Source organism: Scyliorhinus torazame, chromosome 21 (assembly GCF_047496885.1).
Source record: "Scyliorhinus torazame isolate Kashiwa2021f chromosome 21, sScyTor2.1, whole genome shotgun sequence".
NCBI classification, from domain to species: domain Eukaryota; kingdom Metazoa; phylum Chordata; class Chondrichthyes; order Carcharhiniformes; family Scyliorhinidae; genus Scyliorhinus; species Scyliorhinus torazame.
In genome coordinates, this window is record NC_092727.1 from 29,879,892 (window position 1) to 29,899,505 (window position 19,614).

The following is a 19,614-nucleotide window of genomic DNA, read 5'->3' on the forward strand; positions in this document are numbered from 1 at the left end:
CCTAATAACTAAGGTGACCTTTACTTAACTTCGAGTGACCGGCAATATGCGAGATAAGGCCTTTATCCGGGTCCACGTGGTCGTTTGGAAGTTGTTGGGTTCGTCTCAGCTGGGCTCATCCTTCAGGAAATGGTCGCAGGTCCTTGAACTTGGTTGTTCTGCTGCAGTTGGTCACGCACAGGCCAGTCCCAAAAGAGGCCGATCCCTAGTGCGCAGGACTTTTTAATCCTTCGTCTCTTTTGCGCCCTTTTGGACGGTCCTTACTCCAGGTCCAATGGATCGATAAGGTTTCGATCACCCTCATCGATCTTAGCCAATTAGGGGGTGGATACCTAGATGGCTGGGCAGGTCCTAGCTATCATTGTCCCAGACACGTAGGCCTTTCCAAATAAGGGGAGAGGTGGCGCCAGTTAGTCTGCTTTCGTTGCTGGTCCTTAATGCGAATGCTATTGACTTGGGAAAAATGGTGATCGATCTTTAATGAACTGGAAGTTTCTTACCAGGTCTGGTTTCTTTGCACAATACACAGAAGCTGTGCACCTGTCTGTGTCCCAAATTGACCACAATTCCCATAGTCCTTTGCAGGTGGCCATTTTAAATGGCCACACCTGGTATTGCCAGGGTGTCAGGCTGGCAGTTTCACGGTGCCCGGGTGGCATCAGAGGGTGCCAGGGTACCACCCTGCCCAGAGCCCAACCACCAAGGGGTCTCCGGTCACCTGGGATACCCCCGAAGTGCTGGTACACCTGGTCCACTTAGACCTGGTGCCCTGATCTCTTCCAGTACTGGCGAGCTGAACTCGTTAGTGCAGGAGATGGGCCTAAATGCCGCCTCGGCTGGGTGTTCCTTGCCGAAACGCAGAAAGTGAAGCAGAGTTCCATTTAATGGTGGGGATGTTCTTGGCTGTAAGCGCCGGGAATCATCCCACTAAACTCACCCAAAATGGGAGCCTGTTTCAATTCCGTTAAATCGTGCCCGACAGTTTATTTCTTCATTTCCAATTGACGCCATCTTTCCCCTCCACTGAGGCTAAATTCCAACATTAAAAACAGCGACTATTTTCAGGATGCAGACGTTGCTCGCAAAAGCAACACCACCCCGGCTGCCGAATTTGCAGTAACCTGTGGGGGTGAATTCAGTAAATTCACGCATTCAGGAGACATCGCAGTTCTCAATAGCTCAGTGCTGGGATTAAACTTTCAAAGGGAGGACGGGAGGGGGGAGATGGCAACCAGCCCACCTCTAATTAATTACTTGTTGAGCTTGTTGTAGTGCTCGTTATGAGTGTGAGGAGCAACAGTTAACAAGTTACAAGTGGGGGAAGATGGAGAATCTGGCACATGTTTGGGTCTAGCTGTTGGGAACACAGCAGGGGGCCATTCCTGCTCTTGACAGCATGTGAAAAAGACATATCAAAATGGGAGGTTTAAACTCAGCTGCTCACAGGGTTTCCAACGCTCAAACTGAAAGATTTGATTTTGTGACAAAGAAAGTGTTTGTACTCTGGAGAGCAATGTGCGGCTGACCTCCTCCGTGGCCACCTCTAGCCAAGCCTGGCTGATCTTGCTCACTGAAACCTTTTTTCCAACCAAAATATTCCGGTTCTATTCTTTGCCACGGTCTCATCAGGAAGGCATCGGAAAAATCGAGACCATCTGGAGACAACTGCCTAAGTCATCGTTGGACTGCTCCTCTCTCTGCTCATCCATTTCCAAATGGAATCCATGGATATATTCTCTATAATGGCCGACTATAGAACATCATTGGGAGATTGAAAAGACAATGGACTGGATTCTCCGTTCCTGCATCTAAGTGCTGACGCCAACGGAGGATCCGTGGAGTTCCACGACGGAAGGATCGGCACCACACCCGCACCGATTTCGCTACCGGTGAGGGGCTAGCACCAGCGGTGCGTGAAACACCCGTGGAACACATGCAAAATGGTGGGAGAATCACCACGTCCATGATGGACACACGCAGGGGTGTCAAGCAGCAGCCACCCGTACACTTACACACCCCACACACGCAAGGCTTGTGCCCGAAAAGATGGCGCCGGTTGTGCTGGACCACATACCTGTCTAACCCGACCCCACAGCCCACCTCCTGGCCACCCCCCTCTACTCCCCCCAGCTCTGGCAGAACCCCACGGCCAGCAGCATGATTGCCGCTGACGTATGGTGGTGCTGGACACTGTGCATCCTCTCTCTCTTCGCAGCCACCACGCCAGTCCCACGACTACTGAGACACATGTGGCCCGCGCCATTGGGAATTCGGCCCATCGCAGGCGGAGAATCGTAGGTGGGCCGATAATGAGATGCGAACGCAGTCACATGTACGCGAGATGCGCGTCGAAATGACGCTGATTTGGAGGGGGCGGAGCATCACGAACCAGCTTCAAACCGGCGCCTGCCGGGATTTTGCCGCCGGGAGCTATTCTCCGCCCGTTCGCTGTTCCCGATTTCGGTCTCGGAGAATCTCGCCCAATATGTGTGCAAGGACCCGGCTCTAAAATGAGGGCCGTGATTCTCTGGCTCTGGTGCCGGTTCCAAAACGGGAGTACTTTACTCCGACGCCGGCACTGGTTCCGAGACCCGATTCTCGGGTTCTAGGGGGGCCAGCACGGCGCTGGAGCGGCCCACGCCACTCCAGCTGCCGGTCCCGGCGTCGACCCGGCGCCGAGGGGTCCGCGCATGCGCAGTTGGGCCAGCGTCACCAAGCACATTCGCAGTGCCCGTCATCCCCGCGCCTGCCCCGACGCCAAATGGCACAGGAATCCAGGAGCCGGCGGGGAAGAAAAGAGGTCCGCAGCCAGAGAGGCCGGCCCGCCAATCAGTGGGCCCCGATCGCGGGCCAGGCCACTACGGAGGGTCTCCCCGGTGTTGGACCCCTCCTCCAACCCCCCCACAGGCCGCCCCGGACCCTTCAACCCCGAGGTCCTGCCAGCCCAGAGCATGTTAGAACGGCGGGCCACAGATTTTTCCTGACAGCCGCTCGGCCCATCCGGGCCGGAGAATCGCAGCGACGCTGGAGGATCACCGCGACGGCCGTTTGCGGCGATTCTCCGTGCCGCCCGGCGCCATTCGCGCATGGACGTTTTCACAGGGGTGGGAAAATCGCGTCCCGGCAGCGTGGCGCAATTCGCGCGGTGCCGCGGTGATTCTCCCACCTGGCGTGGGGGTCGGAGAATCTCGCCCGTGATCTTCAGTTTTTAACCTTGGAGATTAAGCAACTGGGCACTGAAGCTGGAACCTATCGGGCTGTTGTCACCTTATTTTTATTGTTGTAAAATTATTTTTGATCCTTTTGAAAATCAGAAATGACAGTAGCTTGAAAGCTGAATGTTCCCAAATTGGATGCATCTGCAGTTTCTGTCCAGGGATCATATTATTTTTGCAAGATAATAAATCCCCTTAATGGAGAAATTTGTTGATAAAAAAAAGCATTAATTAAATGGTCTTATTTGTAAATGTTTTCATTCAGAACAATTAGCCACAGACTGAGTAAACTTTCCACAAAACTCAACAAATAAAATGGTGCCTCGAGTCACTTGCTACATCAAAAGTACTAACGCTGATGACTTGTTTCACAGAATAGCAGATGTCTGAGAATGTGCAACATGTAGAGGGCAGTACGGCAGCACAGTGGTTAGCACAGTTGCTTCACAGCTCCAGGGACGCAGGTGCGATTCCCGGCTTGGGTCACTGTCTGTGCAGAGTCTGCATGTTCTCCCAGTGTCTGCGTGGGTTTCCTCCGGGTGCTCCGGTTCCCTCCCAAAGTCCAAAGATGTGCAGGTTAGGTGGATTGGCCATGATAAATTGCCCTGCGTGCCCAAAAGAAGGTTAGGTGGGTTGCGGGGATAGAATGGCGCTGTGGGCTTGGTGCTCTTTTCAAGGGCCGGTGCAGACTCGATGGGCCGAATGCACTGTTGATTCTATGATTATGGGCGGGATTCTCCATTTCTGAGACTAAAGTGTTGACACCAACGCAGAATCCGTGGACTTTTACGACAGAAAAACCAGCGCCCCACCTGGAGCGATTCCGCTACTATTAAGGGGCTGGCACCGATGCCACGTGGAAGATCATCAATTCCAATGAAAAACAGTGCGGGTTCCCCGGGTCCGTGATTGACGGCTGACAAGCTGCAGCCACATATACACATTACACTCCCCATACACACTTAGCCCAGCAAACAAGATGGCACTGGTTGCGCTGGAGCCTGCCCATCCCGCTGGTGGGATGGCTGGGGCCAGAGGGCACCAAAGGGGGTGCTCTGGGGGGTCACCTAGACGACATGTGGCACTAAGTTCAAAGTGGGCTGTTAGCAGTGTGCGCAGCTGCATGGCTGCCTTGCCGGCTGCGGCAGTGGTGTTCCATGCTCATTCACCCTGACCCCACAGCCCACCTCCTGGCCACCCCCAACTATTCCCCCCAGCCCTGGCAGAAGCCCGAGGCCAGCGGTACAACTGTCAGCAAGCTATGGCGATGTTGGACACCTTCCGTACTCCCTCTCTCTCACTCAGCAGCCCCGATGTTTAAAAGCACAAGTGAACCACGCCATCGGGAACTCGGCCCATCGGAGGCAGAGAATCGCGGAGGCCCCAGAGAGTACAGGGTCAGGCCTGCTAATGATATGCAAAAGGTGTCTACTGTCTGTGCGTTCCAGAACCCATTGATGCAGCTGTCGAGGTGCTGGAGCATTGCGGTTTGGTGTTAAATCTGAGCCTGCCGGAATTTCAGCATCGGAAATCTCTGCCCAATTGCCTTTCCCGATTTTGGTGTCGGGCTGACGGAGAAATGAAATGAAATGAAAATCGCTTATTGTGGCAAGGAAGCTTCAAATGAAGTTACTGTGAAAAGCCCCTAGTCGCCACATTCCGGCGCCTGTTCGGGGAGGCTGGTACGGGAATTGAACCGTGCTGCTGGCCTGCCTTGGTCTGCTTTAAAAGCCAGCTCTTTAGCCCTGTGCTAAACCAGCCCATCCCATCCTATGTCATTCTGTGTGAAAATAAATAACATCTGACTCACAAGAGTGTGCTCTGGCTTTTAACTGCATTTATGGTAGCTTTTTTTCTCTGATACATGTGGTTGTTCTTCCATTTGTGAGCTTTCTTACTCAAACTTTAGCATTTTCCCTCATTCCCTCATAATGTTCTTGCACTTGCAGCCTGTAAGTGCTCACACGTGTTCTCACTCTCTCTCTCGCTCTCCAGCTCACCGGGTGGGATTTTCCAGCCTCTCCCGCCAGTGGAATTTTCCAGTCCCACCAAAGTCAATGGACGTTTGAATGGCATGGCAAACTTTACGCCACTGCCCCCACCGCGACAGGGTGGACAGTTCTGCTCACCAGCTCGTTCTTTCTCTCTAATATTCTTTGTCTCTCATTCTTCCTCCCCCCAAATCACTTTGATCATTGCACCATTGAACATTCCTCACTTGTTCTGCTTACTCTACAGATACAATGCCCTACATACTCTTATATGTTTCCCAGCTAACTAGATCTCAGCTTCACCAACTCAAACTGCTTCTTTGCTAGAGCCCACACCTTTCACCTTCAGTCCTACAATTTGGCAATCCTTGCCACTACCTCACCATGACTCCTGGATTTATCTTACCATCTCTTCTGCTGTTTTGACCTTTCTGGTGCCCTGTGCCTTAGTCCTTCATTCATATTTTCTAATAAGAGAGTGATACAGGGCAAGTTTTTTTCAGAGCACCAATCAATAGAAAGAAAGTGTAGAATCTTACTAAAAACAGGCAAAGTGTCAGTCCTGGCGAGAAAAACGGAGTGAATCCTATCGGTTTCTCATGGAATCTTGAGCCAATTAGAAAAGAATGTGCGTGGGCGTGCATGCACTCTGATGAGGCGAGGACTCTTAGGGCTGGAAACTGACGATTCGCACTACTCCACTGGCGAGCGGGGTGTAAGATTCCAAAAAGCAATCACGCCAGAGAGAATCGCTATTTTCGCTTCACACCAACTTTCTCACGGACGGAGAGAGGGCTCACAATCACCCCCATTGTGTTTGCTGGGAAGTGTTACATACGGTGAATCTTGAGGCCGCCCTCTCCACCCACCAGATCAGTGGCGAGGTTCGAAAATCACGTGAGGATCGGAAAACCTGATTCTCGCCGGAGGGATCGCGTTTCCTGATTTTCCCCACCCCTCGCCGGCAGTATCACAAGATTCATGCCCACACATGGCATGAACCTCATTTCCTTAAAGTTCTGTCTGTTTTAACATTACCAGCGGGCCCCCGCCCAATTGTTCCCACCTCACGAGAGGTTTACAACAGGTTACACCAAGCATGAGGCAGTCGGAGGGATCCCCCTGGGGACGCAAAGGTAAATATAGCTCCCAGTTGTGTAGAGGGACATGCCGGTCAGTGCCCTGGCACTACTGAGGCACAGGTTGGCACCACCTGGCATTGCCACCAACCTGGCAGTGCCAACCTGTCAACCCGTGCTGGGGCAGTGCCGGGGCGGTCCCTGTGGGAATCCCATGGGGGCACAGTGAGTCTATGTGTGGTGGCCAGGGAGTGGGGTGAAAAGCGAGCATTAAGGACTGTTGCATTGCCGGCAATGAATGTTGGGGGGATGGAGGGGGGACAGCTCCCGAGCCTGCGTTATGTGTGTTGGGGGCTGTTACTCTGCAGCGCTGGCTGGGGCGCCCTTTAAAGATGGCGCTCCGATCTCCTTGGAGCCAGTTGCCACCTCAGAGAGACCCCGCATCGCCAAAGTGATGGAGTAAATCACGCCCAATCACTTTTTTTTGCATGTGCCTCAATATTCTATGAGAAAATTGGCAGTTTTCTGTGAGACCCAAACACTGCCGTTTTTTGGTACGATTTCACCCATAGTCTAATTGAGTTGTAATATTCTTGTGTAGCCAATGCAGCATCAGGCTTCTCTTCGAAACCATTAATTATAGTAAGGTTAGGATATTATTTAATGGAGACCTGATAATTGTGCTGTGATAGGATTTCATATGCAATCATAGATATTGCATATGTTTAAACACCCAAGTCTGCTAACTGCATACTGAAAATCATTATGTGGCTGTGCTGATTCAGTTTCTGTTTTCCTTAACTTACTTAGGTGCAGGAAACTAATTACCATGGCACATTTTGGAGACCAAGGATGATTTTCTATAATTAGGTTTTTGGTCCCAAGCCTCATCTTCTGAGGTGACAAATTAGTGTAATGTTGACAAGTGGGGTTGAGATCATATAAACAGTTTGAAGTGCTGATAATTCCTTCACCCTCACTTATTTTTAGTTTTAATTTTACCAAACAATCTCGATAAAGGTCTCCTCGATAAGCTGCTACTGGCAGCGACTCAAGTTCAAAATGACAAGGATACAGTTTTAATCATATTTAAATAAAAGTGTGTCGCATTTCAAAATATTAACCAGTCGATACTGGAGATGAAATTCAGTTTCAATGGGGAACCGGACGGTGCAGTGGGTGACACTGTGATCTTTCTCCCTCAGGATTCGGCTTTGGTTCGAATATGATGAGAAGGCAGTCTCCTAAGAGTGAGACTATCTTATTAAATACAATTGGACAAAGTGGTGGTGGTGGTGGTGGGGGGGGGGGGGGGGGGGGAAATCAAGTGGGCACCAAGGGCTGAATCATTTTGAGCTTGAATCTCATGTAAATTTTATTGCAAGCCGTAAAGGTCAAGCGGCGGCAGCACTGGGCTGGTAACAATATCAGGCAGTTCTGATGGCATGGCAGCCAGCGGGAACTTGATAGGAAACACAGGCGGAATCCAGGAGGAACCCTTCAGCTCCACGAAAATACTCACCAGAAAAACTCTTCGGCCATTTTTGGTGCAGCCAGCAGAGGTCCCAATGAGGACCACACGTTAGGCCACTCAATGGCACATCAAATGCACGGGCACAAGCTCTGCCCAACTGTCCTGAAAATTGTAGTCAAAATCCTGTGTGCATCATAGGATCCCAGTTTACATAACGAGGAAGCCTGTTTGCTAAAACAAACCTGTTCTCCAGCCATCCAAGGAAAGGCCCTTTGATAATGGTGGCGTCTGGACTTTCAAAATTGAAGGGGCATTTAGTCAACCCGCCTTATTTTGTGGCTATTAGGTCCGTGTAAACAGCTATTTAATGCGGTGCAAATCAGCCCTCGAGATGCCACGAAGATTGCTGGCATGTGAGATCGGTAAGTCACACTGGCAACAATGGGCAATGCCATTCAGATCTGAGGCACATATTTGAAGGCAGAGTAGGGAGAGCTTTGTACCTTCAGTTTTAGCCTGTGCTATATCTGATTTTAAATTCCCTGAAAGTCTTGGAGTGCTATGCAACAAGTCAACATTTGCTAATTAATGTCAGTTAGGGAAGCACAAAATTTGCCAGAAAAAAGAATGAAAGCCCATCTGTTTGAAATTGAATCTGATCCGCTGGCAGTATCCAGTGCTCCTATTCTAGTTTATGTCAGAGTGCTTTGTATTACAGTCCTTGTGATGTGGTGAGTGATACCCTGTGGGACTGAGGGCAGAGCAAAGATTCAAGTGAAGCTTGAGGCAGTGTTAATGTCTCCTGGTGCAGTGAAGGATTTTCTCAAGTGCGCATAAGAAATGTTAATGCGAGAACTCTGTAAATTTGGAATAATTCCTGGCTCACAGATGTACTGCAAAGTTGGTGATGGTTTCGCATTACCCCAGCCAGCATGGATTTTAAACCTCATCAATGCCTTCCGGCTGAAAATGTGGACAGTCACCAATTGGATAGGAAATCCCAAAAGCTTCAATTGTTGGCAGGGACTATATCAGTTAAATTCTGATCACACTCCTTAAAGCAAATCAGCGAGAAAGATTATTTCACCAAAACCTCTTCTACAATTCTTTAATTTATTGGTCTTCCTTCCTTCCTTTAAACTTAGAACGATGTCCGCGATTTATATGCAATATTTCCACTGTATCATTTGACAGAATTGGTTTCTGCTAGTGTCTAGAAGCCAGGTGTTTTAAAATAGAATTAAAGGGTTGTAACAAACCCAGGCAGATTTCTTAATTCACAGAGATATTGGAATAAATTATATATTAGTCAGCTCGAAAGAGACAATAAAACTGGATGTCATAAACCTTTAGCATGAATTTCTTTGAATTATCACAGAACAGAAGGAAATAGCACGCCAGTTGGAATGAAGTGATCAATGGACATTAGAGTCGTTGGCCATAAAGAATAGTACTCTAATTGTGTTTCTTAATTGCACTTTAGAGCAGTGCAGTCTTCATTCCAGTTCAGCAGCCTCAGGAATGAAGTTGCTTGTCGAAGAACTCCATCAGTTGCATGTCTGCTACATATCATGACTGTGACTGTTTCCAATAACTAAACCTGAACTAGCTTCTTGTCTCATTTCACTGAATCATGGAGGATTACAGCTCGGAGGCAGGCCATTTGGCTTATCACCTCATGTTGTTGCTTTCTCTCTCAAGGCGTTCCCATCTAATCCCACTCTCCTAGTCATTCCTTCTGATGCTCCTTTTTCAAGCTATTATCTAATTTGGTTGCAGCGTAATTTATGAACATCGCTTCATCAACAGCCTGTGGTACAGCCACACATTTGAATCCTTCTCTAACCTTGCATGTTTCTTGCGACTGCCTTAAATTAAAGCCCTTTTAAAATAATCAATGACTATTTACTGCATTATAACATCTTATTGTTCTGCAGGAATTTCATCAGGCCACCAGTTCTTGGTTGCAATGAAAAACTCTCTCTTGTTAACTGTTATCCCTCATCTTTGGTAGCATCCTAGAAAATCGACACTTCGAGTCTTCGAAGAAAGCTGGAAGAATTTATTCAGTAATGACAAAACTAATAAATGAGTTTGACACTCTACTGATCTAACTCTAGCAACAAAGTGAGAATGACTAGCTGTACCAACTGTCTCTAAGCTACACGTGGTGGCTTAACTGAGATCTCTGCTACACTGATGTTCTCCCTGCAGCTGCTGCTGGGAGTGAGAGAGAGATCATGGGCGTCATTCTCCGACCCCCCGCCGGGTCGGAGAATGGCCGTTGGCCGCCGTGAATCACGCCCCCGCCGAAGTCTCCGGTACCGGAGATTGGGCGGGGGTGGGAATCGGGCCGCGCCGGTTGGCGGGACCCCCCGCTCAATTCTCCGGCCTGGATGGGCCGAAGTCCCGCCCAGAAATTGCCTGTCCCGCCGGCGTAAATCAAAGCTGGTATTTACCGGCGGGACCAGGCGGCGTGGGCGGGCTCCGGGGTCCATGGGGGGGGCACGGGGCGATCTGACCCCGGGGGGTGCCCCCACGGTGGCCTGGCCCGCGATCGGGGCCCACCGATCCGCGGGCGGGCCTGTGCCGTGGGGGCACTCTTTCCCTTCCGCCTCCGCCACGGCCTCCACCATGGCGGAGGCGGAAGAGACTCTCCCCACTGCGCATGCGCGGCGCCCGCTGACGCTCCCGCGCATGCGCCGCATTTCCGCGCCAGCTGGCGGGGCAACAAACGCCATTTCCGCCAGCTGGCGGGGCAACAAACGCCATTTCCGCCAGCTGGCGGGGCGGAATTCCCTCCAGCGACGGCCTTGCCCCTCAATGTTGGGGCTCGGCCCCCAAAGATGCAGAGCATTCCGCACCTTTGGGCTGGCGCGATGCCCGTCTGTTTTTGGCGCCAGTCGGCGGACATCGCGCCGTTGGGGGAGAATTTCGCCCCTGGTGTGCGCTGCGGTTATATACTGGGTCGTGTGATGCCCTTGATGCGCAATCAATTACTCTCGAGACAAGGTGAGGCATAACTAATAGGCTTTAATCTGTTAGAACTGTTCCCCAGCAGCTTCAATACAGAAAGTGAAGGCTGCTGGGACGGCATCGGTTCTTATACTCCGCCTCTCAGGGCGGAACTATGTACATCAGCCAGTGGTAGACTCCTGGGTCTAACCAATGGTCATCCACCTCTCAGGTACCGCAATACCTGGTATTACCACATTCAACCCTGTTAAAAAAGAGCCCGGTGGGGTGATGGCCAGCGTTAATGGTCACCTTTCGCATGGTATGACCAGGTATGGAGGTGCCGTGATGTCGAGGGTAATAACAAAGTGTTCATGGTGCAGCAATCAGTCGATCGGGTGGCCTGGTCGTCCTTCTGGGGCATCTGGGCTTCGGCGGTGAGACCCGGCGGTTGCGACTCCGGGAACGTGGTGTCGTCCTCCCACGCAGCTTTGTCACCCCTAGGCAGCGCTGTTGGGGCGAAAAGTGGGCAGGGGGGAAAGGCGCCTGCAGGGGGCGTCGGTGTTTGTTTGGGCCTAGGCAGGGGCGGCGTGAGTACTGACCCTCCAGTTAGGTGCTGTGGGGAGGGTGGGGGTGGGGACAATGGTGCGGGTGCGCGTGGGGCTCCGGCGGGCGCCAGGTCCCGAAGGGAGACCGTGTCTTGGCGGCCATCAGGGAAAGCTACGTAGGCGTACTGGGGGTTGGCGTGCAGCAGGTGGACCCTCTCGACCAACGGGTCCGACTTGTGCGCCCGCACATGTTTCCGAAGCACGATGGGTCCGGGTGTCGCTAGCCAGATTGGGAGCGAGGTCCCGGAGGAGGACTTCCTGGGGAAAACAAGGAGACATTCATGAGGTGTCTGATTTGATTTATAGGAAGGATGTGGCAGCATTGGAAAGGGTGCAGAGGAGATTTACCAGGATGTTGCCTGGTATGGAGGGAAGATCTTATGAGGAAAGGCTGAGGGACTTGAAGCTGTTTTCATTAGAGAGAAGAAGGTTAAGAGGTGACTTAATAGAGGCATACAAGGTGATCAGAGGGTTAGATTGGGTGGACAGTGAGAGCCTTTTTCCTCGGATGGTGATGGCTAGCACGAGGGGATGTAGCTTTAAATTGAGGGGAGATAGATATAGGACAGATGTCAGAGGTAGGTTCTTTACTCAGAGAGCAGTAGGGGCATGGAATGCCCTGCCTGCAACAGTAATGGACTTGCCAACATTAAGGGCATTTAAATGGTCATTGGATATATATGGTCATATACCTCAAAATGCTGAAGAGCTGGTAGCACAGCGCCTACCCCCAGGTCACAGGCATCTGTGGCCAGTCTAATGGTCTGGAAAAGTCCAGGGCAGCGAGCAATGGTTCGCCCACTAACATGGTCATCAACCTCACAAGCTCTACTTGGTGTTCTTTGGACACAGCGTTTTCACTTGTTTCAACAAGATATCCAACATGCACTGTATTTCAGTCTCAAACTGAGCCAGTCTCTGTGATTTTAGTTGAGACAGATGTGAATTTATTGGTTCAGAGTTTCTTATGTCTACATCATGATTAGTTAACGAGGTGTACCCTGGTGTTTCCCTCCAACACTGTCTATATTTTTCCAGTGTCTTCATTAGACCTTCTCTCTGCTCTTCTTCTGCTAATAGGTTTGCAGCTTTGGTTTTAGAACTCCCTCTAATATCTTCAAACAGTGCCTTATTTTCATTCTCTTCAAAGTCAAAGGCAACATACTTCCCTTTGTCAGGTTTCTGACTGTCCAAATTAAAGAGAGCCCCCTGAATGAGTTTCTTCTGCATTTCTGTCTCTTTCTGTCCCTCGTGAAATGATTGTCCAATGAATGCTTATCCCAATTTCGAGGATCTTCTGCAGCCAAACTACCAGCAATATCGTCAATACTGAGGGAAATATTTGGTTTATTTATAATCAATAAACACTCTTCAATCCCTCCAGCTTTACATTATCTCTTTTCCTTCACATGGTTACTTTCAGCAACAAGTAAAGCTGAGGGTTCAATCTTTCCAAAGTTGGTCGGTTTTATATGGACCATTCCTTGTTTTACAGCTTTTACTTCCTCATCAAAGTCTTCGTAATCACAGTTTTTATCTCCATTTAGTAATACTGACTTATACAATTTGTGCTTTCCAGATTTCAACCTCTCTTCTGTACTTTCAGATATACCAAGGTGACACATGTGGCTTGCAGTGCCCATGGTGGATGTACTGAATTGAATAGACATTGTTCCTTTAAGTGGTCGTGGCCTGCAATTACTTTTCACATCATCATCAGAACAAAAGATAGCACATTGTTGGTTCCATTAACTTTCTGTCTTTAGTTAACAGATATGGTTGCAGGATCACTGTATGGCTCTTCATCTACCTTTTCTATTTCAAAATAAATTTTTCGCTGATTATTTAATTTCCTTTGCTATTTGCTTCCTTTACCTTGAAGACGCTTTTAAAAGAAAATGGGTTAATCAGCTGTTTCCTTGGTGTCATTTCACAGTCATTGCAGCCCTCATCCTGAATAGCTGATGCCACGCTACAATGTATATTTTCCTTCAAAAAAGGCATGCTTTGGGAGATATTTGCACCGAAGGGGAATGCTAACAGGATTACTGCAGAGGCAGGAACAAATTACTTTTAGAAAAGTCCAATTCACTTTCTTCTTCTGATTTGCTGTCTTCTTTCCTAACTTTGGAAGAATTACGTGCTATCTGTTTAAGATCAGTTACTGATAGATCTATTTGACAGCAGTTGTTTAATATTTCTTCGTAATCAAAATCCAAATTGGATTCAGAACTCTCACCTGAATGTTGATCGCTGTTATTACTATTGGAGTTGGACTCCTCCTTCTTAGGATTCCCTTCAGACTTGGAGTTCAAAATCAGGTTCTCTACTAGATTTTATATTTGTCAAACTTCTGTGACGAATGAATCTCGTAGAGATAATTTTATCAGTATCGGCAGAATCAGATTCACCATCATTGTCATTTGATATGTGATTAATGGCTGGGGTTCTCCGATCCCCCGCCGGGTCGGAAAATCGCTGGGGGGGGGGGGTGCGTGAGAATCGCGCCACGCCGCTCCGACGCCGGCCCGCCGATTCTCCGGTGTCGATTCTCGGGTGCCCGCGGGATCGCCGCGGCACCGGTCGGGGGCCGTTGAAAGCAGCCCCCCCCAGGCGATTCTCCGCGCCTCGACGGGCCGAGTGCCCGCCGAGTTCGACCAAGTCCCGCCGACATAGGTTACGTATGGTCCTACCCGGTGGGACCTCGGAGTTCTGGCTGCGGGAGCCGTCCTGGTGGAGGGGCTGGGGGGGGGGAACCGACCTCCAGGGGGGGCCTGACCCGCGATCGGGGCCTACCGATCGGTGGGCGGACTATTTCTGTGGGGGGGGGGCCTATGTTCCTCCGCGCCGTGCCCCTGTAGGGCTCGGCCATATTGCCAGCTGCGGGCCATCACGGAGATGGGAACCCACGTGCATGCGCGAACTCGCACCGGCCGTGGCGCGCATGCGCGAACTCGCACCGGCCGTGGCACGCATGTGCGAACTCGCGTTGGCCGTGGCGCGCATGCGCAAACTCGCACCGGCCGTGGCGCGCATGCATGGACTCGCGCTGGCCTCGGAGGGCCGGCTTTCGGCGTCGGAGCAGCGCACAGCACTCCGGCACCGTACTAGCCCCCTGGGAAGGGGTGAATACCTGGGCCTGGAGGCCCGTTGACGCCGAAGTGGCTCACGCCGCTTTTGATGCCAGCGTCAAAACCTGGCCGTGAGATCAGAGAATCCCAGCCCAAGTCTTTCAGCATGTCTTTCTTTGAGTCATTTAATGCCCAATGAGTTTTCTTAATTCCCTCCTGGCCTGCCTTGGTATTTCATGTGCTATCCGCAGTACTTCCCTCGGACACTCTATAATTATGGGTGAAGCTACAACCTTCACTCCTGCCAAATCATTCCCCAAAAGTAAGTCTATTCCATGCAATGGGAATTTCTTAACCACTCAAATAACTACTGGGTCTGAAACTAAGTCACACTACTATTATACTTTATACAATGGAACTGGGCTATAATCTCCACCTTTCCCCTTCACTAATACCTTAGCTTACATTGAACTCTGTGGGGGGGGAACAAATCCTTCTCCAGTAATAGAGTTTGCGTAGCATCTGTATCCCTTAAAAAAGTTATGGGTTTGGCTACCTCAGTTGAGGAAAATGCGGTAATCTTCTCCTTAGACAAAACCTGCATGTCTCGCCTCACATCTACCACAGCAGTGTTTACCCAGGTCTCCTAAGTCCAGTTAAAGTTACAGTCTGCACTGTAGTATTCTCCACTTTTATTCCCTTTTCACAATCCTCCTTTTGAACTCCAACAAGTCCCATGGGCCTTCCTTGCAACTTCCAACATGTTGAACAAACATGTCCCATCTTATTACAATGGTAACACCCAGGCTTTCGAGTCTCACCTACACCTTCCGTAACCTTCCTTCCTGATCTGAGGAAGAGATCATGGAGCAATCCCAGCTATCCATTCCTTACCTGGGCTACCTGCCTTCCTTTCACTCTCCCATGTCCTATTCTTTTCAAAATTTATGGATTTATGGATCAGCTATTAATCGTCAGCCATAATTGCTGCTTATTTAGCAGTCTTCACTCTCTGGTCTTCAACATGGGTTATTGAAGGTATGGGATTCTTAAATTCCTCTAAGAGGCTGACCTCTCTCAGCTCCTCATGGGTAGTTGCAACTTCCAATGCCCGTACCCATCTATCAAAATTGTTCAGCTTAACTCGTTCAAATTCAGCATATATCTGTCCCGGCTGTCTCCTTAAACTCCAAAACTTTTACCTGTATGCTTTGGGAACCAATTTATATGCATCCAAATAGCCTTTTTTACCTCGTCATAATTCTTAGACACCCTATCTGACAGGGAAGCATAAACATCCTGTGCTCCCCCCCACCCATCAATTTACTTTGCATGGATAATGTCACTTATCTTTCGGCCCCTCCATTTGAGTTGTTATTTTCTCAAATGCCCCCCAAAAACTGTTTCTACCTCCTTCTCTTCGAAATTTGGGAGGGCCTGTATAACTTTAAACATATTACTACTGGGTTCCGTTCGAAAGGTTAGGCTTCCCTCGAGTTCCTGGCAGCTCCCCTTTAATTTCCAGTGCCTTAAGCTGGGGGGAGGGGCTGGCGGGGAGGGGCAGGGAGACGGGAGGGGAGGGGGGTTTGGAGAGTGTGCGTGATGGAGAGGGTGAGTGATGGGGAGGAGGGGGGTGGTTGGGGAGGGTGCGTGCCAGGGAGGAGGGTGGGGGGGCCGGGGAGGGTACAGACAGTGACCCAAGCCGGAATCGAACCTGGGACCCTGGAGCTGTGAAGCAATTGTGCTATCCACAATGCTACCGTGCTGCCCATGCTGGGGAGGAGAGGGGGGGGTTGGGGAAGGTGCATGCCGAGGGGGGGTGGGGGTTTGGGGAGGGTGCATGCCGGGGAGGAGAGGGGGGGCGTTGGGGAGGGTGCGTGCCGGGGGGGGGGGGCTTGGGGAGGGTGCGTGCCGGGGAGGAGGGCGGGGGGTGTTGGGGAGGGTGTGTGCCGGGGAGGAGAAGGGGGGTTGGGGAGGGTGCGTGCCGGGGAGGAGAGGGTGGTTTGGGGAGGGTGCGTGCCAGGGAGTAGGGAGCGGGGGGTTGGGGAAGGTGCATGCCGAGGGGGGGAGGGGGTTTGGGGAGGGTGCATGCCGGGGAGGAGAGGTGGGTGGTGGTTGGGGAGGGTATGTGCCGAGGAGGAGAGGGTGGTGGTTGGGGAGGATGCGTACCGGGGAGGGGGGGGGAGGGTGCATGCCGGGGAGGAGAGTGGGGGCCGGGGAGGGCGAGTGATGGAGAGGGTGTGTGGGGGGTGGGTCCGGGGCGGGGGGGGGGGGGTGGGGGGGAGGAGGGCGCATGCCGGGGCGGGGGGGGCAAGGTGCGTCCCGGGGAGGAGAGGGGGGGCCGAGGAGGGCGAGTGATGGAGACGGTGCCTGTCAGGGAGGAGGGGCGGGGGGGATCGGGGACGATGCGTGCCGGGGCCGGGTGGGGGCCATGAGCCAGCTGGCAACAGTCACGACCATGCTGCCCATGGCACCTGGCTGCGGGGGGGGGGGGGGGGGATGGGCAATGGTGACATGTTGTCTATCCTCCCCACCCCCACCACTTGCCGGCGGTTATGTTTGGTCATCACCCAGCGATGTTGGCCGCCGTGGCGGGAGCCGCACTTCTGCATATTGCCCTGGGGGATCTGGAGCAGGAGCGTGCCAGGGAGGCGGCGGAGGCTGCCGCAGAAGAGTGTGCCGCAGGGAGGCAGGTGTCAGCCGCCCAGGCTGGAGGGCCACCCGCACGACAAGACGAGGAGGAGGTGGTGGTGCCATGGCGACGGAGACGCCCGATGAGGCCCCGTGTGTATCGGCCCCGCTCGTCGTACCAGGACCTCACGGACCGAGCATGCAAGAGGAGACTCCGGATGAGCCGGGAAACTGTTGCACACATCTGCCACCTGATGGCACACCTGGCACCGCGTGGCATTGGGGGAGGACACCCTCTCTCTGTGGCCATCAAGGTTACGGTGGCCCTGAACTTCAGTGCCACGGGGTCATTCCAGGCGCCGAGTGGGGACCTGTCCGGCATCTCGCAGGCGTTGGTGCACCGGTGCATCCGTGCAGTGACAGGCGCCCTGTATGCCATTGCGGACCGCTACATCCAGTTCCCTGTGCACCGGGCCAGCCAGGATACCCGGGCAGCGGGCTTCGCTGCGGTGGCCAGGATGCCCATGGTCCAGGGGGCGATTGATGGGATGCACGTCGCTGTGCGGCCACCTGCGGATAACAGGGTCGTGTTCACGAATAGGAAGGGGACCTATTCCATGAACATTCAGGTGGTCTGTGACCACCGCATGAGGATCCTGCACGTCTGCGTCCGGTACCCGGGCAGTGTACATGACTCATTCGTATTGGCGCAATCTTTCATCCCCACCATGTTCGAGGGACGCGCCCCCCCCCCCCCCCCCCCACCTCCCTCCGGATCAGGGGCTGGTTGCTGGGCGACAGGGGTTGCGGTCGTGGCTGATGACGCCTATACGGAGGCCACAGACTGACGCGGAGAACCGCGACAACAATGCCCATGCAGCAACCAAGGGTGTGATAGAGAGGTGCTTTGGGCTGCTGAAGATGCGCTTCAGGTGCCTGGACCGCTCTGGAGAGGCCCTCCAGTACCTGTCAGAGGGGGGGGAAGGGGAGGAGCAGACTTCCCCAGATGAGCAGGATGGGGGCAAGGGTCAGGACAGACGGGCTGGACATGGACGGGAGGCTGCCCACCGTTACCGGCTGGGCCAACAGGCACTAGGGGGGCGTGGGAATCGCCGAATATGGGCACAGACTGCACACTACGGCACCAGCCTACCACCCTCACCCCACCCACCCAACTCCAACCCCCTCATCCCGCCCACTCAACACCAACCACCCTCACCCCACCCGCATGCACACCGTCTCTCCATTGCACATCCTCCTGCGGCACAACAGGCCGGGCTCACACGGTCGCCGGTGGATCGTGTCTATTGCAGGTCATGGAGGATGATGACAACCCGCCCTGCGATGAGCTCCGGACTCTACATCGTTGGACAATGTCTGACTCATGGCCACAGTACCACCTTCCACCTGGACCATCCCTGCATGAGGCCGTGACACTGCAGCGCACGGTCCCGTCGTCTGCCCGAGGGGGTGTGGCGAGGGCGACTCGGGGGGGAGAGGGGGCACACTCACCTGAGGCCGACATTCTATCATCCCTCACACACCCACTGGCGCTCACCGCCCCCCGCAAACATCGGACAGAGCACAAAGGCAGCTTCTGTAGGTGTAAAAGTAATGTTAATAACAAACAGTTCATACATGTGCCCTAGCCCCAGAACTAATCTGTGCCCTGCACCCGTGCCAACTTACTCAGTGTCTAATTTTCTGGCCTCACAGGCCCTATGACTACATCTAGATGGTCCCCCAGACGGTACAGCAGAACTGGAGGTGGACTCCTGTGATTCCTGTCCTGTGACTCGGGACCCCTTTGGCGGCCGTTTCCTGGTGCAGCCCGGCCTAGATAGGCCAGGCTGCGGCTCGGGCGACTGGGATGGCGAGCTGCCAGCCTGTCCAGCCCATTGCCCACCAGATGCACCTGGGACGGAAGGGGGGGAGTCCGAGGTGTCTTGGTGTTCCGGGACCTCCCCTACAGGGGGACCCGGAACGGGCCCCAGCACCTCCTCCTCCCTCGGGGTGCCCGATGGCCCCCGGGCCTCCGCATGGGTCCGGGATGCGAACGGACCGAGCACCCGACGCCCCCCGACACCTGCCGCTGCCAATCCTGGAGGCCCGCCCTGGGATCAACAAGGGTCTGCAAGTTTGCAGCCATGGAGCTCAGGGAGTTGGCCATCCCTGTCTGTGTCTGGGCGACGCCGGCCAGCACCTGGGCAATGGCGCCGGTGCCCTCAGCGATGGCCTGCAGAGACAAGGCCATGGCCTGCTGGGACGGGGCTACGGCGTTGAGCGCCTCTGCGATCTGCTGCTGACTCTGGCTTATGGCTGCCTGTGAGAGGGCAGCCATGTCCTGGGCCACAAAAGCCCCAGGCCTTGCATACTGCGACCCATGTCTGACACTGTCGCACCCATTGCCTTCACCGCGGACGCCAGCCGTGCGGTGTCAGCCTGGGTGGCACGCATGACCGGCACCACTACCTGCTCCTGCACGCGGGTGGACTCCTCCACCTTCGTCTGCAGCTGCCGCAAGCCGGCCGTCACCCTCTTCGGTCGTCCCTTGGTCCGTGCCTGCATCGGGTCTATGGGTGGGTGTGGA

The 19,614-nt window shown here is 52.9% G+C and overlaps 1 protein-coding gene and 1 pseudogene across 3 annotated transcripts in view; one reads left to right on the forward strand and one right to left on the reverse strand.

Annotated features, from left to right (window-relative positions):
• igsf9bb (immunoglobulin superfamily, member 9Bb) overlaps window positions 1–19,614 on the forward strand; it is an 889,343-nt gene that overhangs the window by 712,239 nt on the left and 157,490 nt on the right. The gene's annotated exons all lie outside the window — the stretch shown is intronic.
• The window catches only part of LOC140398712 (uncharacterized), a 41,809-nt pseudogene that overhangs the window by 8,868 nt on the left and 13,327 nt on the right, over window positions 1–19,614 (reverse strand).